Source organism: Phocoena phocoena, chromosome 1, assembly GCF_963924675.1.
Source record: "Phocoena phocoena chromosome 1, mPhoPho1.1, whole genome shotgun sequence".
NCBI classification, from domain to species: domain Eukaryota; kingdom Metazoa; phylum Chordata; class Mammalia; order Artiodactyla; family Phocoenidae; genus Phocoena; species Phocoena phocoena.
The window spans coordinates 146,936,042-146,960,104 of NC_089219.1; the positions used below are offsets into that span (position 1 = coordinate 146,936,042).

General features: G+C 41.7%; 1 protein-coding gene and 1 non-coding gene across 3 annotated transcripts in view; one reads left to right on the forward strand and one right to left on the reverse strand.

Moving 5' to 3' along the window:
- The window catches only part of KCNH1 (potassium voltage-gated channel subfamily H member 1), a 416,350-nt gene that overhangs the window by 264,483 nt on the left and 127,804 nt on the right, over positions 1–24,063 (forward strand). The gene's annotated exons all lie outside the window — the stretch shown is intronic.
- LOC136140433 (U6 spliceosomal RNA) lies at positions 3,505–3,609 on the reverse strand. The gene has a single exon (XR_010657612.1). It is a non-coding gene; the product is annotated as a U6 spliceosomal RNA (small nuclear RNA).

Here is a 24,063-nt window from a genome sequence, read left to right on the forward strand (position 1 = left end):
ATGTGCTGTATAATATATAAGACATTTCAGTATATAGAATGATATCTGCAACCCCTTCTGAGTGCCCTCCAGGGCTCAGTGAGAAGCCAAGGATAGAGAATTTAACTTTCTCTCACTATGAGCGTCACTTGTGATCTCTGAAGGGAGGTGCTTACCTGGAGATTTAATTCTGCCCCCAGATAACAGTTACTTTCTTTCAAGAAGGCTAGTTATTGAGGGCTCATATACTCAGCCCTCAATAGTTATTGAGGGCTGAGTATATGCCAAAAATGTGCTGGCTAGGTAGGTTTCAAGGAGAGGATTTTCAAACATCTGAGCAGAATCAGATAAAGGGCCAACCTCACCAGGAGTTCTCTGCTTTAGTACATTGTAGGAATTTGGCAAATCAGGACATATCCAGAGAGGGCTGACTACAGGGAGAAGGTTCTGGAAGGCATTTTGGTTGAGAAAATGTTGAAGAAACAAGGGCTATTTACCCGGAAAAGGGAAGATTTTTGGTAAAGAGATTCATGAAAAATGTCTCAGTTCTCACTGTTCAGTATGATAGCTGTGAACCACACGTGGCTATTTAAAGTAATTAAAATTAAATAGAAATTTAAAAATTAGTTCTTCAGTTACACCTGCACATTTCAAGGGCTCAGTAGCCACATGTGGCAAGTAGTTATCATATTGGACAACACACAGATTTCCATCTCTGCAGAAAGTTCTGTTAGACAGCGCTGCACTGCATATCTGAGGGATTTCATGTAAAAGAAAGAATGGATTCAAACCGCATATCCCCAGAAGGTACAGTTTTGTCCAATGGAGAAGAACCGGGGGGGAAGTTTTTCCAACACTTGAGGTAGTCGGGAACAGAAGAAGCAGAGTCGGAAGCTCTCTAAGAGGGGAAATATTGCCTCTCGATGACCCTTGTCCAGGATACTATAGAGGAAGTATGGGCATCTCAGCTGTCAGACTTTGTCTGCTTGTGCATGTCAGGCCCTGAGCCTCGGCCCAGCCAGCACACTCAGGCATCGGTTCAGAGCTCTCTGCAGCTTCCTGCATTATATGTGATAGAAAGTACCTGGTAGCCTGGCTGAGACCAAACTCAACTTCCTCTCTCCGTTCTGTTTTAAGCTGATTTAAACCCTCCTTGGGAGGTTGGTAATTTACAAAGCTCACGAAAGCTTTCAAAGAAATTATGCCTAGAAAAAAATTTATTTCTGGAAACTCAAAAATGGGAATATACTTTCTGAAAATAAATGCAGGTGGATGATGGATGAGGATAAAGAAAAGGACTTGTCTTCTAACCCTATGCAGCCTTGAGTTATCCAAGACCCTATATATTCATACACTTGAACTTAAGCCGAATAAAATAATCAATTAGCAGTTGGCAACAGTTTTTCCTTGGATAAGACACAAAGCAAATAGTTGGCCTGTGTTTGGAGAGGTCTGTGTTTGCAGGGTATCTTAATGGCAAAGTCATGCTTTCTCAAATACTTGGTCAAATTTATATAGAATTGAGGGACCATAATAAGTAGGTATTTATAAAGCTCTTTAGTAGCTTTTGAAGAGACTGTGCCTGAGAATTCAAATAATTATTTCTGGAAATCTGAAACCAGGGTTGGTTACCTGAGGGCATCCCTTAATTGAAGCTTGATGGTGTTGCCCTTCCTAAGAATCTCAGTTCTGGTCAAGCCTGGGCAGTTTTATTGGTCTTTTGGAGTTCTGAAACGACACTCTCAAACTGCCTGAGAGTACCAGAGGAGGAAAATGACACTCATTAAATATTTTAGGATTGTCTAAGAGGTCAAGAGAAAAAAGGAATTGCATTTCTGTAGAGTCACTGGAGACAGATTGTGGTCTGAACACCTCAGCTATCTTGGATTGACCTTGCCATTTTCCAAACTCTCCATGGGAAATCATTGTCTACTCTTTTTTTAACCTTAGTTGTTTATTTTTCAATGTCTTTTAATTTGCTTTTTTGAGGACATGGATGGCATGGATGGTGTAAGCAGCTGGTCTCTCCTCTTCCTTCTCTCTCCTCTCCTATTCAATACAGAATCGGGTTTACTCCTATCCAATGGATAGGGATAAAATATGCTCTAGGCAAGTGTTTTTTTATCATTGGTGTTTTCCAACCCGCCCTGTGCTTGAAACTCAGGTATCAGTCCTGTGCCCTGACCCTCTGAGAAAATGTCCAGGCAGACACAGATGATTTATTTGCCAGAACTAAGTTTCTTCGGGAAAGCATCCTTGGTTTGATCTGGCTACACTGAGAAAGGAGCTCTTGACTATGTCTGTACATGGTCAAGAGAAAGTTCTCACGGGCAGTGATGAAGTTAAATGAAATTAAAGGATGGGTGGAGTTTGTGGCATGGGTGAGGGGGGCAAAGCATTCCAGGGAGCAGAAGTGGCACATGCAAGGGGAGAGAAACACCAGAGCTTGAGATGTTTAAAGGAAACTCAAGGATGGTTCTGTGAAAAGAAGTAATGGGAGAATCATTCATTTATTAACAAATATTTATTAAGAACCCATGATTTGGGCTTCCCTGGTGGTGCAGTTGTTGAGAGTCCACCTGCCGATGCAATGGACACGGGTTCATGTCCCAGTCCGGGAGGATCCCACGTGCCGCGGAGCGGCTGGGCCGTGAGCCATGGCCGCTGAGCCTGCGCGTCCGGAGCCTGTGCTCCGCAACGGGAGAGGCCACAACAGTGAGAGGCCCACGTACCGCAAAAAAAAAAAAAAGAACCCATAATTTGCTAGGTACTGTTCTAAGCACCAGAAATACAGTAGTAAATTTTTAAAAATTCCTGCCCTTATGGAACTGATATGCTAGAGAAAGGAGTCAGAAAATAATCAATGCATATAATCAAAGTTTTAAATTAGTTCTTTCTAAAGGGCTATAATAATAATAAGGGCTACATGAGTGTTTGATAAACTGAGTAATTTTGTGTGTTGGTTAGAAGGCAATAAATCCTGTCAGGCCTGGGGGGTGGGTATTATAGAGTTTGGTAAAGAAAATTGCAAGTGCCAAAGGGAGGGTTGGGAGTGGGTTGTAATGTTACAACCTCTTTGAGAAACCTTTTTGTTTTTTTAAGATGACTTTGGATTTATTGATGACTTTTAAAAAAATTTTTATTGGAGTATAGTTGCTTTACAATGTTAATTTCCGCTGTACAGCAAAGTGAATCAGTCACACGCATACATGTATCCCCTCCTTTTTAGATTTCCTTCCATTTAAGTCACCACAGAGCACCGAGCAGAGCTCCCTGTGCTATACAGTAGGCCCTCATTAGTTATCAATTTTATACATAGTAGTATATATACGTCAATCCCAATCTCCCAGTTCATCCCACCCCCCATCCCCCCGTGGTATCCACAAGTTCATTCTCTATGTCTCTACTTCAGCTTTGCAAGTAAGTTCATCTGTATCATTTTTCTAGATTCCACAATAAACAATATTATACGATGTTTGTTTTTCTCTTTCTGATTTGTTTCATTCTGTATGACCGTCTCTATGTAAAACTATGGAACGCTTCACGAATTTGAGTGTCATCCTTGCGCAGGGGCCATGTTAATCTTCTCTGTATCGTTCCGGTTTTAGTATATGACAGCAGAAGCTAATCCTCATGCCGAAGCGAGCATGAGAAGCCTTTTTGAAAATGCACCATTGAGCAAAGACTTAAAAGGGGTGTGGAGTTAACAATACGGTTATTTTGGTAAAGAGCCTTCTGTGCGGGTAACAGCCGGTGCAAAGACCATGAGGCAGAAGAGTGTCTTCAGGAAATAGCAAGGATGCCAGGGTGCGAGAATGAGGCTGGGGACATGGGAGGGGGGCAGATAGAAGGTCACCATAAGGACTTCGGCTTTCATTCTGATGAAATGAAGAGTTGTAAAGACTGACTTGGATTTTAAGAGGTCAGCCTGGCTGCTCTATTGAGAATAGACTTTGGGGGGTAAAACTCATGGCCACATGATAAGGCAGCCAGCTGGGCAGCCACACAGGGTACTAAACTGTAAAGGGCACTAAAATAGCACTATTATAAGAAAAAGATTGTTCCTACCAGAGCTCACCTCAGGGAAGGTACAGTACATATCAATGAAATTTAATCAAGGACGTGAGTAGTTGGGTAACAAAGGTATCCACTGAATGCTCTCTGAGGTCTGTGGGTCTAGTGAACTGCAGGCTTTTTGTTTTGCTGAGTGGGGCACTACAGTATAGGGCCAGAGATACGTTATCAGAACCGTAGAAGAGAGGCTTCCCTCCACCTTGAGCTCACACCTCCTTAGACTGGGGTTCTTTATTGATCAGAGCATCCAGAGAGCCGAGTTTCAGTCCCACCGCCCTAAAGGGAAATGCAGGGCTGGATCCTCAATGACCTTGAATGCCCTTCAGAAAATACCTAGTTACATAACCCATACACACGTTCATGCTGGCCTTCTTTTCCCATCTCCAGACCCCGTAGGAGGAGAACCTATTCCTTCCTCCTGGGAGCAGTTTTATTCCACTCTTCAGTAATAAAGATTCATTGTTACTCAGAAAGACATTGTAAATCATTTCTGAAAGCCTCCACTCTTGAACAATGGGGTTTAGCTGAGGATGGCTCAGAGGATTAGCTGCTGCCGTCATAAAGATCTGGCCCCTACCTGGGAGTAGAGCCCTGGGGATCACTGACATGGATGAGTAGTTCCCAGAACCACAGTTCTGAAAGGACAGTCTAGTCACCAACAGCCTGCTCTAATTCAGCACACTTCCGTTGAGTGCCTGAACCATGGCTTGTGTCCTTGATGGAATCACTTCTGGCTCTATCATCTGTCCCCTGAGAATAGCACTGTTGTCAATCCCACCTAGATTAGATCAATTAGCAAGGAAGAAGCAAGCTCATATATGCATGCTGTTCATTCAAAGTGTGCATATAGGCATTTAGTATGAAGAACTGCTATTTCACTTGTAACTTTGTTTAATTATGATTATGGAGTGACAGAAGTACAAGTGTAATAGGAATTTTCTATATTAATCACCTCTGTATACACGTCAAATTAAAAATGTGCAGTGTCTGTAATTCTTTCCTTTTTCTTGGTGTTTGTTCTGAATACGTTTACTGAAATATACATTTATGTCTGAATCAGATTTTAAAATTGGGGCTTGTATTTTATTCATCTTTTTAAAATTTAACTTTTCTAAATTTAACTTATTACATTTTGACACAAGTATTAATCTGAGATAGATTGGATATTTGAAAAAATTAAAAATGAATTCTTTACCAGAGATAGCTTGAGAAGCACTGAACTAGAAAACTAAGAAGAGGGCATATGGTACTAATTTTATTTCTTAACCTGTGGAGACTCTCCAGACCCATCATCAGCTGTGCTCCGAGCTGTTTTCTACTTACAACAATGGGTTTATGGGACGCCATCTACCCCTATTCTCCTGTCCTCACACCCACGACTGCACAAGGTGGTTCCCTATGGAGTTAGTAATGCTGCCCACAGAGAAGGAAGTGAAAATAATAAAGATAGAACCTCACATCGGCCCAACTCATTTGAGACAATAAAGCCAGCTGTAAAAGAGTCAATTCGAAAAGGTCAAACAATGTAGGGGGCACGGCATCTTACACCTCATGGGAAGGAGAACTTTAAGGTTATTTTTCCTTTTCCTTCTTTCTAAAGGGAGCACAGCTATCAAAAGAAGAGAGCTGACAACCTCCAGTACAGCTTTTAGGATTTCAGTTGAGAATATCTATGAAGTGTTTTCCTTCTCACCATGAAATTATCTGCTAAAGCAATTCTGCAGTCACTCTGAATACATACAAAGTAAAATGACTTACACTCTGAGAGTTACATTTCCAACTGACGACGTGCAAAAAGCAGCTTTGCAAAATGTACCTTTGTGTGCAGAGCCCAGTGAGCAATTAACTAGCCCTCTTGACCAAGCTGTGTAGGCACAGAGCCTGGGCAGCACCTTTGCCAAGTCTGCCCCAGGCCTGCCGAGGTGACATGTGGCGACTTAAAGTCTAGTGGGAAACATATTCACCATCAAAGAGCTAGTTTCTTAAACCAGGGTAGAATATAAATTTACTTTTTTCAATCACAAAATTCAGTTCTAACCTTTAAAAAACAGCAGCTGGCAAAATCCTTCATGAATATGCATTCTCTCCTTAACTTGTAATTTTGTCCTGCAACAAACATTAACAAATACTGCTGTATTTCAAGGCTCTAGGTGGAGAACCGGGAAGATCAAAGATGAATGACAGTCTCTAAGGTAAAGGAGCATTTGCCATGTAGTAAACAAGTAATTATTTTAATACCTTATTTATACATTACAGCCTACATTTGAACATCACAACTGCCCTCATCCCAATGAAATAGGCGAGAATGAGTTATGCCATTTTGCCAAAGACGAACTGGAGATAGGATGTATTAAATCATCTTCTTACGATCATACCACAAACGGCAGATCCAGAACATAGTGCTAGCTAAGAGCATGGCTTTGCGGTCAGTGGGATCTGGGTTCACAAGCCAGTCATCACCTTAGCTGGTTATTTTGGATATGTTAGCCCATTTGTGCTTCTGCCTTCTTTTTTTTAAAAATTTTATTTATTTATTTATTTACTTACTTAACTTACTTACTTACCGCGCAGCATGTGGGATCTTAGTTCCCTGACCAGGGATCGAACCCACACTCTCTGCATTGGAAGTGTGGAGTTTTAACCACTGGACCGCCAGGGAAGTCCGCTTCTACCTTCTTATCTATGAAATGGAGATAACATCTGCCTCATAGGCTATTGTAGGATTAATTGAGAAAATGTTTGTGAAGATGGGAGGAGCTCAGTAAGTGATGGTAGGTGTCATTATTTCATCAAGAATCCTTTATTAAGCTCCCGTTTACATACACTGCACTATGTAGAAGATAACCTAGACACAGGAACTCATGATATAATACAAGGAGAAACAGACAAAGGATGTAACACAATAAAACAAAAGTGACAAATCAGGCACTGATAAGGACTGCCTCCTCAGTGTTCCTGTAGCAATATCTAGATCTCAGAGCACGTATGGAATATGCTATCATTGTCAGGGTCTCAGGCACCCTACCCTCACCCTTCTTCACCAGTAGATTATGAACTCCAGGTAAGTTTTAGTATTTTCCTAAAACCTTACTTATTTACTCTATAAATACTGATAGAGATCATAGAGTCAGGGAATGAGTGCACCAAGGATACAGCCGTGGTCCTTGCCCCTGGGGACATGCCATGTAGCAGACACTCAACAAAAGCGTGCTGAATTAAGGTAGATTGTTGATGATTAGATTGTTCTTTCTGGCATTTTCCAGTTGTCTTTCTTTTATTGATTTCTAGTGTAATTCCATTGTGGTCTGAGAGCAGACACTGTATGATTTCTATTCTTTTCAGTTTGTGAAAGTGTGTTTTATGGCCGAGAATGTGGTCTGTCTTGGCGAACATTCTGTGTGAGCTTGTTGGATAAAGTAGTCCATAGATGTCCATTATATCCAGTTGATCGGTGGTGTTGAGTTCAGCTGGGTCCTTACTGATTTCATTCCTGCTGTATCTCTTCATTTCTGATAGAGGGATATTAACATTCCCAATTATGACAGTGGATTCATCTGTTTCTCCTTGCAGCTCTATCAGTTTTTGCCTTGTGTAGTTTGACACTCTGTTATTAGGTGTATACACATTAAGAACTGTTATGACTTCTTGGAGAATTGACTCCTTTATTTTATTGTTATTTTATTTTATTCATTTTCAGTTTTTATCTAAAACGAGGCAAGTAGTGCTGTGTTTTCAAAATTCACTTTTGGGTCTTCATCAGTAGGCAGTTCCAAAAATAATTAGTTAACTTTAAATTATCTTTTGATGAAAAATGAATCCATAGAACTTTTTATGCATAAATCTAGGAAAATAGATTCAAAACATTCTATCAAATTCAGAAAATATTTGGCGATAACTTTCGGCAGATGTGCTAGCAGTATCAATATCATCACCTCTTTCACTGATAACTGTTAAATTCTGGAACGTGGTGTAAATGTGGAAAGTGTTCTTTTAAGCATCTAGCTTTTGTTTTAGGTCTTCAATTTTATCTGCCATTGAAAAACATTGTTTCTCCCGTACATGAAAGTATTAAGATCATTAAAATAGCAAGGACAGGCAAATAAACAAGTCTGGCCCTAATTCATATCTTTACGAAGTTGGGACCAAGCGGATTTCTTACCTTGCAAAACACTAAGAGTTTATTCCGCACTGCAGACAGCGTTGAGAGAGCTTTTCCTCTCGATAACCATCAACCATCAACATGCAGTACTGTCGTTTATGATTAGCCACCTTCTTATTCATTCAGAGTCACCGTGAATTTAACTCATTGACCTTTACGTAATTTACTATCTTTACTACGTCACTAAGTACAATGTTTAGTTTAGCTGACTTATTTTTGAAGCCAGTCTTTCTCAACGAAGGCAGAAGTGCATTAATGTACATTCTGGTGTTAATATGGGTACTCACTCCAGAATGTTTTCCTATCATTGCAACTGTGCTGTCAGAACATACTTGTACACAAAACTGAAACTCCAGACCACACCTGTTGACAGTGTAATTCTTTTTAGCTTTATACATTTGAAAGCTAGTTGTGTCTTTTGACAATGAGCACGAAAAAAATTTTTTTAAAAAGATTCTTCCTTCATATCACCATCGTGTTCAAATTACATCTGTACTGAAAGATTGCCATATTAGCCGTATCATTGCACAAGTCAGGTTGCAATGAAAAATACTTCACTTGCTTTATTTGGTCTATGAGTTGGTCTTCCATATCATTAGCCTGGTATGTTAATCTGTGGAGTCATTTGAAAGTGGTAGTGGAGCTACCTTCTTTGCCAAAGATTCATGTTTCCAAACAAACACCTCTGCTGCAGATTGTCGCTAATGTCTCATCAATTGCATAGGTTTTTTTGGTCTTAGCAACCTGAGGTGCTATTTTAGTAGAAGTGCACAAAGCATTAATAAGTAAAATATTGAACATTTGCTTCTGTGGCTTTCTAATGCAATGCTTTTTTATTTCAAAGAATTCTTTTTAGGTTTGAGCTTTATTTCAAAGAATTCTTTTTAGGTTTGAGCTTTTATTTTAGCCTTTTGTGAGTAAATTGCTGCCCAAGAAGTTTTGAAGGAGTCACTAGTTGGAACATTTCTGCCAATAACACACTTTTGGGTCTAGCATGTCATCCTCCAACATGGCTACAAACCCAACCCAAACTTAGTATATGAGGAATGATCCTTCAAAATAAAGCTAGCATGAAGTCTTTGGTCTCCATTTCTTCGCAGTCACTTCCATTGCCATTATTTGGTTTCCTTCTACTGATGCGTTCAGATAAAGTATGTCTTTTCTTGAAATGAACAAAAAAGTCATGTGTAATTTCTTGTACTGTTTGTAAATTAGAAATAAAAATGAGTAATACAGTTTTTTCTTTCTCAGTTTAGCTAGTAATGTTAAGCTATAAGTTAAGCACGGTTGATTAAAAATTGAAATCATGAGAATAATAAGTTAGAAAAGTAAATCCATGCCAACATTTTCTCTATCTTCCTTGTCTTTTGTGGCCTCTCTCATCTGACTTCTTAATCGACACTTCTCATGTGAGCTGACGAGGAGGTGGGTAGGAAGACATTTCTCTAGGAATTGTTGTTTAAAATCCCTCTGTAGCCTAATTCATGGAAAAAACAGGGAGACCAGGGTTTCATGCCTTGTGTTTTACATTTCATGTTATTTCCTAATGAGTAGAGTAGTATCTAATTGTGTCCCGGAGGAATGAGATGTTTTCACCATCCCATGTGTAAGATCCATGATTATACTGATTATATCTAACTGGATATGTGGCATCAAAAAAAGGTGCTAGCTTCAGGTCAACAAATATATTTTGAACACCTACAATATGCAAGGCCCTGTGCCACATGTACTAGGGAATACTAGAGTAAGTCAATCATAGTTTCTGTCGTCTGTGAGCTGACAAACATAGGGTGTTGGTTATCTGTTGCTGCATAACAAATTACTCAAAGCTTAGTGATTTAAAACAATAAATGATTTTTTATTTAGCTCATACATCAGCAGCTGGGCAGCGGTTCACCAGCGTGTCTCATTTCTGTTAGGTTGTCAGTAGGCTCAGCTCAAATAGGGACTGGATGATCCACTTTCAAGATGGCTCACTCACATGGGCAACAAATTGGTCCCTGGCTGTAGGCTGGGAACTCGGCTGGGGCTTTGAGCCAGTGATCCAGGTTGCTTTCCAGGTAGACCTCTGCACAAGCTGCTTGAACATCCTCACAGTATGATGGCTGGGTTCCAAGTGTTAGTGTCCCAAGAGGTCAGGAGAGAAATGCATGGCGCTTTTCAGACCTAGCCTCAGAAGTCACGTAGCATCTCTTCTACTAGCTTTATAGGTTGTACAAAGACCTGCTTTTACAGGCAGTCGCAAAGACCTGCCAGGTTAAAAGAGAAGGGAGCAGACCTATTGATGAGTAAGTGGCAGGATTATAGAAGAGCGTGTGTGATGGGACGTATTGTTGTAACCATCTTTAGAAAATAACAATCTGCCATACAAGTCATTCATTCATTCATTCATTCATTAACAGATATTTATCAGACACCTACTATGTGCCTGATACTGTTAAGGGCTGAGTATTCAAAGATAAATAAGACATGGTTTCTGCCCTAAAGGAACTGACAATTGTAGGAGAGAAAGAAGATATAATTAACTATATGTAATAAAATATAAGTACTATGCCAGAAGTTTATACAAATCACAGTGGTGGCACAGAGAAGGAGAGGTGGTAAAATTTCTCAGGGAAGTTACATTTGCGATGGCTCTAGAAAGGTGTGTAGGGCAATAGTTCTCAAAGCGTGATCTGTGTATCCATGGGGATCCCCAAGAGCTTTTCAGGGAGTTTGTGAGGTCAAAACTATGTACATAATAATACCGAGACGTTGTTTGTCTGTGTTGATGTGTGGACTGATGGTACAAAAGCAATGGTGTGTGAAACACTAGCCCCTTAGCATGAATAAAGGGAGTGCCAAATTGTATTTGTAGTCACTGTATTTTTCACTGCTGTGCACTCATTAAACAAAAAATTTGGTTTCACTCAGGAACGCGCTTGATGAAGCAAAAATGATTAAATTTATTAAATTTCGACCCTTGAGTACATATTTTAATATCCTGTGGAACAAAATGAGAATTATACATAAAGCACTTCTGCATACTGACATTCTTTGGCTGTTTCAAGGAAAAGATTTTGTGCAATTGAATTTCGAACTGAAATAGCTGCTGTTTTCAGTACCGTTTTTACTTGAGAGAACAACCGACAAACTAGGGTTGTTCAGATTTGGGTATTTGGCAGACATTTTCTTGAAAATCAATGAGGTGAGCCTGTCACTTCAAGGAAAACAACTGACGGTATTCGTTGCCAATGATAAAATTAAAGCTTTCAAGCAAAAATTAGAATTGTGAAAAACTGGTATCTGCCACCATGAATTTGACGGTTTCCAAAGAATGGTTTGATGGAATTGATGTAATTAACAAATAGGATTTTTTTGGTCTTTTTTAGTGAAATGTCGGTTCGGCACAAAGAAATGTGATTTTTGGAAGAGGTTTATAACTCGGGGAACCCATATTTTCCAAATGACCAGCTCATGATCAGAATCACGCGTGAGAAGAAGGTCCTTTCAAAGAGTAAGAAAGACCAGTGGATTAATGTAACAGAGTATGATAATATTATTGATGTGGTTTCAGACTCCACATGAAATTGTAAGAAACTCCCACTTGTTGAATTTTAGGATAGTGTCAAAGAACAATGTTCTCAGTTATCCGAAAAGGCTATTGAAATAGTCTTCCCTCTTCCATCTACATATCTGTGTGAAACTGGATTTTCTTTATGTACTTCAACCAAAACAACATATCACTTAAGATTGAGTGAAGAAGCAGGTATAAAAAGTCTGTCATCTCTGAAGCCAGACATTAAAAAGATTTGGAAAAATGTAAAGCGATAACAGTCTTCTTACTAATTTTTTAATGTTTTGGACAATATTGTTATTTTCATCACGTATATTATCTATGTTAACGTATGAGTTTATTATTTTTTTCAAGTGGATAAGCAAATATTTTTAATTTCCTCAGATTTAATTTCTAACATGGTGAATAGTGATAGATGTAATCCACATAAATAAAAGCTCTTTTTTTTCCACAGTCTTTTAAGTGGAAAGGAGGCCTGAGACCCAAATTTGAAGCCAAAGTATAACAGGATCACATTCACCAGAATAATGTACATGCTGGGAACAAAGGCTTGGAAGCCCGAGTGGGAGAGCTAGGCAGCTCGGAGGACTGTACATGCTCAGACGGGTGCCAGTGTGGGGCAGGAGACGAGCAGAGGTGCGAGACAGGGGGCTGGCTGGTGGGCAGGGGCCTGCGCAGTGATGAAGTGCTCAGGCGCTTCGAAGATGAACTGCTTCGAATCTTCTTCCACCAAGTGGTTCCTGTGTGATGTGGGGCAAAGTACTTAACCTCTCTTTATCTTAGTTTTCAAATATTTCAAATAGGGATAATCATAGCACTGTTCGCGACCAGGGTTCTTGGCCTCCTTAATCAATAGAGACCAGACAGGAAATTCAGGCAAGGCTTTATTGGGGCCCCTGCTATACCAGGGAGGAGCAAGAACAAGTAACAGTTTCCCTTGCTCACTCGCATCCCAAGTGGGGGGTGAGCCAGTTCCTTATATGGGGTGAGAGTAGGGACGGGTCCAGGGGTTGGGCCAGAGGCGTGGCTTAGGTGTTTTGCCCCCCTGCTTTGGTAGTGTTGAGTGCAGGGGGCTCTTCAGAAGTGGCAGTTGGGTTTTTGGTCTCTTTGTATCTTTTTGTCCATAATTTGCCCCAACTGCACATACACGTAGTTATTTTTAGTCCCTTATAGTTTCTTTGTATTTTGTTGCTCCAGGAGATGTTTGTCCAGGTGCAAGCACGGCAGCAAAAGGTCCCAGGTCCCAGCCTGTCTCAGCATCTATTATCTAAGTCTGTAAGAATTTATGAAACAATCTCTATAAAATACTTGATGTGGTGTTTGGCACAAAGAAAGCTCTCAAGAAATGTTGGCTATACTAAGGTGTTTGGACTCTATTCTCTAGTAAGGAGAGTATTGAGAGGGTTTTTAGCAAGAAAAAGACATGACTGGATTAAGATGTGCTGTAAGTGACATACGGGGAGGGTGCATGTTGTAGTTTCAGCTTTCCTTGATGCAGTATGGTCCTCAGAGCAAAACACGTCTGAGTTCCACTGGCTATGTTTGGGGTGGAGATCTTCAACCTCACGAAGCCTCCTGGGCATCCCAGTGCAACACTTACTTTAGGAGCAATTTTACATACAACTGGGAGTCAGTTCTCTTCTGTGGAAAATTTTGCTAGCCTAGTAACTTTCAAATTTGGGTTGATTTTTTTTTCTCCTGTTCTCTCAAACAGCACTTCATGTGCTTTACTAGTTACAAAATCATTTCACTCTCCTCAAGTAATTGGCTGCCTAGTGCCTCTTCTTACATTACCATAGTCTCTGAGGTGGCCAGATGTTACCGTGAGCACCGTTTGCAGAACTGGGCTGGGCTGCGAGCAGCCCATTGGGAGAAGAGGCACTAGGGGCCAAGAAATCACTGGGTTATTATGGGGAGTGAAATTCAGTTCATCAATAATGTATTGAGAGTTTACTCTGTGCCAGGTACTGAGAAGCAACAGAAGTGAAAGAATGTACCTCCCACCCCCATCTCAGAGAAGTTTGCCTGTCCTTTTAGTAAGGAGGATGAGGAATGTTTGCAAATAACTACATTGTGAGTTGTGTATGACAAGTGCTAAAACAGGAGTAAAAGAAAAGTGTTTTGGGAACCCAGTGGAGAGTCTGTTTCAGGCTCTGGGAGGCTGGCAAAGACCTCATGACATTTGAGTTGGGCCTAGTAGGTTCTAGTTGGGTTCTAGTAGGTAGGAAAGGTCTTTCCATGGAGAGAACAACATGACTAAAGATAAGGATGTAAAGCAGGCAGCATCGGACTTCCCTGGTGATCCAGTGGTTAAGACTATGTGCTTCCAAAAAAAATAAAAAATAAAAAGACTATGTGCTTCCAATGCAGGGGGCGCGGGTTCGATCCCTGGTCGGGGAACTAGGATCCCAAATGCAGCATGACCCCCCCCAAAAAGAAAAAGGAATATAGCAGGCAGCATCATGATTTGTGGGGCTCAGTGCAAAATGGAAATGCAAGGCTCCTTGTTCAATAATCATTAAGAATTTCAAATCAGTGACAGCAGAGCATTTAACCAAGTGGGGGACCTTCTAAGGGCAGAGTCCATGTGACTGCACAGGTTGTATGTCAGTGGACTCAGTCCTCAATGCAGGGTGCACACTTGGAAGGGAAGGGTTGTCTGAAGCATAGCTGTGTGACTGTGAGTGGTGGAAGACAAGTGTGCAAAGGCAGGTCGTGTTACTGAATGCAAGTTTTGTGAGGCCAAACCAACCAAAAGGTCAGAGTTTGGAGCAGAGAAAGGTTTATTGCAGGGCCATGCAAAGAGATGGGTGGCTCGTGCCCAAAAAACCCCGAACTCACTGAAGGGTTTCAGCAAAGCATTTTTAAAGGCAAGTCGGGGGAGGGGTGTGGTTAGTTGTTGCAAACTTATTGGTGTAGGAATCCTTTGTTCTTGCAGCTGTCTGGATAGATCAGGTCACGATGTTCCCATAAACCTCCAACAAGACAAGTGTTATTCTCTGTTCTGCAACTTTTTATCTCTACATGAATGGACTCAAAAGTCAGAGCCCTGAGAATAGGCTATCCTGTATATTTTAGGCTATAGGCAACATTGCTTTTTTTTAATTAAATGGTTTGTGTTCAAATTTTATTTATTTATTGGTTGAGTTGGGTCTTTGTTGGGGTATGTGGGCTTCTCACTGTGGTGGGTTCTCTTTGTTGTAGAACACAGGCTCTAGGTGTGTGGGCTTCAGTAGTTGTGGCACACGGGCTCAGTAGTTGTGGCTTGTAGTCTCTAGAGCGCAGGCTCAGGAGTTGTGGCACACGGGCTTAGCTGCTCCGCGGCACATGGGATTTTCCCGGACCAGGGCTCGAACCCTTATCCTCTGCATTGGCAGGCGGATTCTTAACGACTGCGCCACTAGGAAAGTCCCTAGGCAAGATTCTTAACTCAAAGCAAAAGCAATAGAATAAAGAGGTTAAAGTAAAAGAAACAGATCTAATATGGAATCAGATTTGTTCTTCCCTATTACAGTTGTGCCACATGCTTGGACACCATGCTTAGGAGGATGGACTGGATGGGGAACCCCTGAGTTTGGAGCTGGGATTGGTATGACCAAAAGAATGCTTTGAAAAAATGGCTACTGCAGTGTAGAGGCAGGATTTGAGGTGGTTTGGGAGGAACTGAAGAGAGGACCAGGGCTTGGGAAGCAGTTGAAATGTGGACCTTTTGAAAACGAGTGGTTCTAGAAGAAGCAGCAGGAATGGCATGGAAAAAGTGGATGCCAGACACATAGAAGAAATAGAGATGTCAGGTAATGGAATTGAGAAGGGTGAGGAAAGGCGTATGCAGAAATGATACCAAAATGTTTAGCCTGTGTGATGGGACTGATAAGAAAAGTTGAAGGAGAGTTGGTGGGTGAGGAAGTCAGTCATTCAATCCATGTTCTTTGAACGATTGGCTAATTATCTGCAGTGGATTTAACCAAGCAGTAAGAGTGAAATGGTGGAAATAACTGAGTGTGTGTACATTCTTCTGCAAAGGGCAGTCCCTGTACCCTCAGTTTATATATATGTATATATATATATATATATATATATATATATATATATATTTTTTTTTTTTTTTTTTTTTTTTTCTGTACGCGGGCCTCTCACTGCTGGGGCCTCTCCCGTTGCGGAGCACAGGCTCCGGACGCACAGGCTCAGCGGCCATGGCTCACGGGCCAAGCCGCTCCGTGGCATGTGGGATCTTCCCGGACTGGGGCACGAACCCGTGTCCCCTGCATCGGCAGGTGGACTCTCAACCACTGCACCACCAGGGAAGCCCCCCTCATTATATTTAATGAAGCTCTGAAAATGTCCATGGGTTCATAGCACACACTAGTGGCTTGGTGAGCAAGTCTTGATTAAATGCACATCCAAGTGTCTTGGCTGGGCATAAGTCTTAGACCTGGCCCCTGCCCACTGATGCAGCCTCTTCTCTCACCACTCTCCATCCATACCTGGTGCCCCAGGGCTGAACTAGTTGCCTTTGCTTGGGAGCCTTCCTTCCCCACTCCACTGCCATACCCCTTAGCTCCCATTTATCTTTCAAAAGTCTTTTCTGGGCACACTGCACACCCTGCCCGCTTCTGCCACCTCCAGTCTAGATCTCACCCTGACCACACCACAGCTCATTTGTTTGTTCATACGGGACCAGGTCTTATCAGACGTATCTGAGCGCTAGCGCCAGGCCTACCAGAAAAGAGATGCTTGGCAAATGTTTGTGGAGTAAATGAATGAAGAGATCAAGTTTGTCCATTGGACTGAAGTGATTGTCTGAAAACCCATTCAATTTCAGTTAGGTAGTTGTACTGCTTTTAGTTCCAGAATGGGCACAAGATCTGAAATTTCTAAACAGCAGAATAACCAAATGCCAAATGAGGTTCAGTTTGATCATTCTGACAGCCCAGCCCAGATGCTGTAACCAGAGACCAGGGAGGAGCAGGGCTGTCCCAAGTGGGAGATGGGGGTGGGAGTGGTCCACACTAGTGGTTTGTCTGTGAGAATTTTAAAATACAGGGACTTCCCTGGTGGTCCAGTGGTTAAGACTCCCTACTCCCAATGCAGGGGACCAGGGTTCGATCCCTGGTCGGGGAACTAGGTCCCGCGTGTTTGCTGCAACCAAGAAGTCCGTATGCCACAATCTACTGCAACTAAGACCCGGCACAGCCAAAATAAATGAATACTTAAAAAACATTAAAATACTAATTGCAAGTTGGAATATTTCTATGATCACCGTGAGCTGGCAGTTCTAAATGTGTCAGTGACAGAACACTCCTCCCCCTCAGAGACTGATCATACTTGTCCCTCAGGGCGACCCAGTGAGCCCCATTGGGGAGCAGCGCAAGGTCTTGATCATGCCTCTCAGGGCAGAATACAGACTATTTATCTGCTCTTTCTAAGCCCTGGGCCCCTTCGAACTTCCCTTTTCCTCATATTGATGGCAATGTCGTAGTGACCCTCCTAGGGCAGCCCTGTCACTTCTTGGGTTCTTTGCATCCCTCCTTTCAGATTTGGGGAGCGGGGGCATCCAGAGGGTCAGTGGCTCAGAAGAGCCCCTCCGAGTAGAGTTGGAATCTAAGTTTTAGAAGAGAAGTGGAGGGCTGTCACAGAGCCAGGACCTCTGCTCTGTGTGTATGCCTGCGGGGGAGAGATGTCTAAGGGAGGGGAGGAGGGTCTACTGCTGATCTTCCAATTAACCTGCACAGGTAGACCTCACTCAGTATGTTTCTGAAACTCCTTGCCTTGTGCTGAATTAAGTTGGAAAATATTTCAAAAGTTACAGACGCTGTGGTAATTTGAAAACTTTTACTAGCCAACATTTTATATCAGAATTAGCAAATGGCAAGTTAATTCTGTAACAGATATTGAGACCCTGTCTTGGCAAACCAAATTACCAATGGATCACTCATAAACATGGAAACGGTTAGTGTCTTCCTTGGCCTTAGGCCAGCCGATGCGTGGGCTGCTCTGATCCCTCCCTTGAAACCCATGAGCGGAGAATCATCTACATCCTGGGATGCTGTTTCAGTTGGTCGTGTCTGTGCTGAGCTCAGGGTGGGAGATAGCAAGTATAGATAAGGAGTTCCATTGCCTTCGGGATAAAAACCCGAGGACACCCTTCGTGATGTGGGTCTTGTCATACCCCAAGCTCTTCCCTTAGGATTGCCCCACCACTACCCTTGAATTCTAGGCACCAGCCATGCTGAGAGACTTGCAGTTACTCAGACAAGATTTGTTCTCTCAAATCAAGGTATAGTATGCCTTGGACATATTATTCCCTTTGCGTGGAATTTTCCAGGTATCCCCACTCCCTCATTTATCAGAATAATTCAAGATGTTCTGGCATCTTCTCATGCAGAAGGCCTTTCTTTGCTCAGTTCCCCAAATGGGGTCAGCTAGATGCAGACTCTGTTTTCATGTATATATTTATGTTGCAGCTAAATAACCTTGCCTGTTCTCTAGCCCATGTTGCCCTGTCCCTGCTTTCAGCTCCTTTGCAGACGTTATTTCTGTCATCTGGAACACCTTCCCGCGTGCTTCCTTCTAACCTTGGCCTTGCCCCTCCAGCAGAATTCTCTGAGGGTTATTTCTTCTACTTTCTCAAGGCTGATTGTGTTTTTCTAAGGACTGTTCTTAGACTCTCTGATAGCTTCTGCCAAGTCAACTGTTCAGTGGTGATGCCGTGGTGAAACTGAGTCAGAAATCTAGAGGAATTCACCACTTGGGGCTTTTCTATTAACAACATCACTATCAACAGAACAGTAGAATTCAATAATTTCTGATTGCTGTTTTGGGGACAAATTTATCAAGGTATGGAAATACATTATTAAATAAGCTAAATACAAGTTGAGCGTTGTTTTCTCTCCTCCCTAAACTCAACACATCCACCACTGCTAAGCTTACATTTTATTTTCCTCCCTACCCTCAGGGTAAACTTGACTGTCCTGCAGCCCCGGCGATTCAGGGCAGAAAGCCCAGGACCCTTGGCCTGTCCTAAGTGTCACGGCAGACACTAAAGCTTGGCTGTTCCAAGCCCTGGTGAGGGCTCTGTTTTCTCCCCCTGACACTTGATGAGTCTCCTTAGCCATCTCTCTTCATGAAACATAATGACCTTGCTAATTTCAAGGCCTAAAAGTACCTTTTTCTCTACACATTATTTCTTAAACTTTCCTCTTTAAAGTGAGAAAAGAGAAAAAAATAAAGACTGTGATATTTTCCTAGTCTCTGTAAAATCTCAAGCTAGCCTATGATTATTTCTCCTCAACTAAGAAAAAAGTTCATTTATCAACTTAGTACTAATTTCTTCAATTAACTACTCCCCCTGTTTTATTCTTTTAATCATCAGTACCCAGTTAGCACTAAGTACTTCTTGGCTAAGCCTGTGTTTTATAATCTGTTTCAGAAAGACGTCACACTCTTTTCCTTAAACATTTTTAAAACAGTTGAACATAACCAGACTTTCTCAAAACAAGGCATCTAGTGGTTACTCACAGACAAATTTAGAGGTTCACAGATGGGGATGAGATAATGGTGCCTATAAGAATCATGGTACGTTTTAAAACCTCTACTTGCTCACCTCTTCTTACCCCACTTTACCCCTGAGTATAACTAAATTTTAGGAAACTATAATTTTTAAAGGGCTTTTTTTGGTGATTCTCATATGGCCCCTGGTTGAGAATCATGCTTATGGTGGTTCCCGGTGGGTAGGACCCATCTGAGTATTGTTGATTTCACATATTAGTTACACTAGGAAGCACAGTGGGGAAGTCGGATGTGATAGATCTGGGATGCTTCTGGAAGACTTACATTTTGAGTTGGATCTTGAATGATAATAACATAGCAATAACTGACTTGTACTGGGCGTGTACTGCACGGAGCACTTCACGTACATCATCACATTTAATCCTCACCAAAATCCTACTGTAAGGCCGATGGTGTTATCCCCTGTTTACAGATGAGGAAGACAGAGATCAGAAAGATCAAGTGCTTTGCCCAAAATTACACAGCAAGTAAGTAGCAGAGCTGGCATTTAACCCTCAGTCGTGTGACTCTAAAGCTCTACTGCTATGACGTGTCAGACTTAGTGGGAAGGAAGTAACAGAGACTCAAGGTGTGTGTATTGGCAAGAGAATTATTTCGTACCTGATCAAAATCTTTGTGGAAGACAGATATCTGGGCTTATAAGAAGTCCTCAGAGTCCATTATGGACATCATCATTAGACTGGAAATTATCTTGATGTCTCTAAGAAGGTGAGAAAGGCCACGTTTTTATCATCAGGAGTAGGCCTAGTGTGTTATCATCCGCTTCAAGTTTTCTTTCTAATTCTATAATCAGAATTCATAATCATGGTCATTTTTTGGAGATCAGAGGGACTTTAGATCCCATGCATCCTGTTTCTTGTCTGACTCCCTCATTTGGCAGATTTATTTATTCAAGGAAATGCAGCAGAATGTAGAGCAATGGTTTTCAACTGGAGGTGAATTTGCCCGCCAAGGGACGTATGGAGACATTTTTCATTGCCACAACTGGGAGGTGCTACTGGCATCAGTGAGTAGAGGCCAGAGATTCTGCTAAATATCCTGTAACACAAAAGACAGCTTCACACAGCAAAGAATTAGCTGGCCCAACACATCAGTAGGGCTGAGGCTGAAAAACTCTGGTGTAAAGGTTCAGGGCATGGACTTTGTAATTAGACTGCATGGGTTTGAATTCAGCTTCATACTTGCTAGCTGTGTGACCTTGGCTAAGTTACTTAACCTCTCTGTGGCCCATCTGCAATTAAGGCTGATGCAGTCCTACCTCATAGGACTGTTAAGAGATTTAAATATTCAATATCAATGAAGCATTGGAACAGTATCTGGCACAGCAGACATGTGTTTAGAGAGGCATCTGGTACAGTGGTGGAGTCAGTTCCCGAACCAGCCTGCCTGGGCGTGAATCCTCCATCTGCCTCTTACCAGCTTTGCGACTTTGGGCAAGTCGCTTAAACATTCTTGACTCAGGTTCCTTATGAGTAAAATGAAGAAAATAATAGTATCTATCATTAAGATACGTCATTTATGCAAAAAACAATAACTCTTACATCATAAAAACCATATAAGTACCAGCTGTCATCACTGTTACTATCATTCACTTATTCATTCATTAAACAAGTATTTGGGCCTCCTGTGTCCAAAGGGGTGGAGTCACTTGCTTTACAGCTAGTATTAGACAGCAGAGTCGGGATTAGGACCACTGACTCAGGAAAGGACAGCTCTGTCCGGTATGGTCGTTTACAACTCTCTGCTTCTTGTCAGTAGAAAGCTGAGGGATCTATCATTCTGGGTAATTATTACTTTGGAGGCAATGTGGAGAGAGGTACCATGACCTACCGTGTCACTTAGCAACTAAATACCTCCAATTCTGCTTTTGAAAAATTAGGAGACTGATGGTGGTTCAGGGAGGAAAACCAGCAGATGCTGGAGGTATTGAGATCAGAGTAGTCAACAATGAAAAAGTGATTTTAATTCTTTTATTATTATTGAAGGAGGTATTTCTTTAAAAGGCCCTGTCTGTGGTCATTGTGCTCGTCCAGTTTAGTTCACCGTGGTGATAGTAGTACTTTCTGAAAAGGTTTTTTTTTTCATTTTGAGATGTAAAAGATAAGTCTGATATATGTATACATATAGCTGATTCACTTTGTTGTACAACAGAAACTAACACAATATTGTAAAGCAATTATACACCGATAAAGATATAAAAAACAATAAAGGCCATTGAAATGACACCAGCATTTTAAAAAAATGTTTGAGCTTTGTGTGAGCTTATAGCTTTAGTAGACATAACCTTAACTGGGGTCATTTTCCAATGGTAGTTAACATGCTTGCTTAAATGGCTTTAAAAACGATGTCATTTTAGATGGCTTTGTTAATTAGATTCTTTTTGATGACTCATGTTGGAGAAATAGGGCTCTCATCGTGAAGTAAAGCAAGACCTGGGTTTGCAAACCTGCAAGCCAGCCTGCCGTTAGCCAGGTATGACTGCCTAAATGGTCGTCTCTTTGCGATCAAGAACTCAGCAAGCACGAAATAAGTGAAGTAGCAAATTATTTGGAGACCTTTCCAACCTGCATCTGACCTTCTTGATTCATGTGCAGAAGTAATTCCCTGTGGAAATTGCTGGGCCTTTATCTGTGTTGCTATTAAAACACTGGTTGAAATGAGGTGGCACAGGCTGCATTGTTAATGGGTTACCGTGGGGTGGGAGCTGTTGTTTTATTCGACCGATGAGAAATAGCTGAAAATAACCTTCTGTCTCCCCTGTAAGAATTTTGCTTGTTAAGTGACAGTCACCAGCACGGCAGAGTTTTAACGTGGTATAGGAATTTGTGCTATTCTTAGCAAGATATTAAATGAGAGTTTGCAGGCTTTTCTTGTTATAAAATAGGGAATGTAAGAGTGTTTTATATTCTCTGATTTCTGTGCCCAGGGCAATAGCTGTCCAACTTGAGGAGGAATGAGGGCATAGTTCTAGCAGGAAATTCAGAGCTGAATGTAGTCTATCCATCAGTGTCCCATGCATCAAGGTATTACTGGCCTGTAGGATTGCTCTTTGATTCTCTCCTGGCTTTATTTCCATTGTTCTGTCCAGTGGAGTAAGGTTAGCTTTCTTCATAGTTCCTTTGTGCTTCCTCAGTTTGGCCCACTGTCTGTTTTTTTCGCCTCTGACCATCCTCCTCCCTTCGGGTAGGCCTTAAACTTAAAACTTACAGGGAGATTCTGAGGATGAGTATGATTTAAAGCAGTGCTTCTCAAACTTCAAGGTGCATCAACATCACCTGAAGAGTTTGAAAAAATACAAATGCCTGGGCATCATTCCCAGAGATTCTGATCCAGTAGGTCTGGGGTGGGCCTGAGAATTTGCATTTCTACCAAATGCCCATGTCCAAGACCAAACTTTGAGAAGCTCTTGTGTGATATTATGATTTATAATAAGAAATATAAATATATTTAGTCTTTGTCCCTATTTCTGGCACAGCTAAAACCCTTGGAATTTCCTGCGATGGAACCAGTAAAGGTGTCTCTTGTTGTGTTAATGCGTGACTTATGGGTCCCATCAAAGGATGGGGCCTGGTTGCCAGTGGAGCCAACCACGCGATTAGAGGCTTAGAACTTTTGGTCCCACCCCTGACCTCCTGGGAGGGGAGAAAGTCTGAAGATTGAGTGCCGTCGCCAATAATTTAATCAATCATGCCTATGTAATGAAGCCTCCATAAAAACTCAAAAGGATGGGTTTTGAGAGCTTTCAGGTTGGTGAACCAGAATGTTTCCACATGTCACCATGCTAGACCCCAAACTCCAGAGGGGCAGAAGTCCCTTTGTTTGGAGCCTCACCCTATGTGTCTCTTCATCTGGCTGTTGATTCTTGTCCCTTAATATCTTTTGTGATAAACCAGTAATCTAGTGAGTAAAAGGGTTTCCTAAGTTCTCTGAGCCACTCTAGCAAATTAATCAAACCAAAGAGGGGGTTGTGGGAAGCTTTGATCTATAACCAGACAATCAGAAGCACAGGTGACAACCTAGACTTGCAGTTGGCATCTGAAGTAGAGGGCTGTCTTGGGACTGAGCCCTCAGCTTGTTGGAATCTGATGCTCTCAGAATTGAGCTGAATTGTAAGACACCCAGCAGGTGTTGGAGAATTGGTGACACTGTGTGAGAAAAGCCCACCCACATTGTATTTGGATCTAGAACTCTTCTTACCTTGTGTAATTGAACCTGGGCAAACTCACCTATTTGGAACAGTCTCTTCAATTGTTAGTCAATTGCATTTACTGAGCACCTGCAAAGGAATGCAAAGGGATATGCCCCTGAAATGACTCCACGAAAGTTCCTGCACTCTGTAAAGTCTTCTGTTTAAGGAAAAGCACAAGCTATGTATTTTAGGAAGAGGTACCCACTCAAAGCCAAGGACTGAGGAGACTAGAGTCCAGGGGTGATTGATGGAGGGATGTTAACATTTGGTGGTTCAAGAAAGAAAACTAAGATTTATTTCGGGTCTACCCCCATGCCAGCGTTGTGGTTGGTATTTGTCATGTTAATTCGTTGGATCTTCACAGAAACCCTGAGAGGTGGAGATTACCCTCTCCCTTTCATAAATGAGGAAACTGAGGCTCTTAAGACTTGAATTAGTGGCTGGGCCAATAATTCAAACTCAGGGTTTCTTCTCTTCGGAGCCCAAGCTATTTTCATTGTGCCATGTTGCTTCCCAGCATAGCACATGACTCACCTG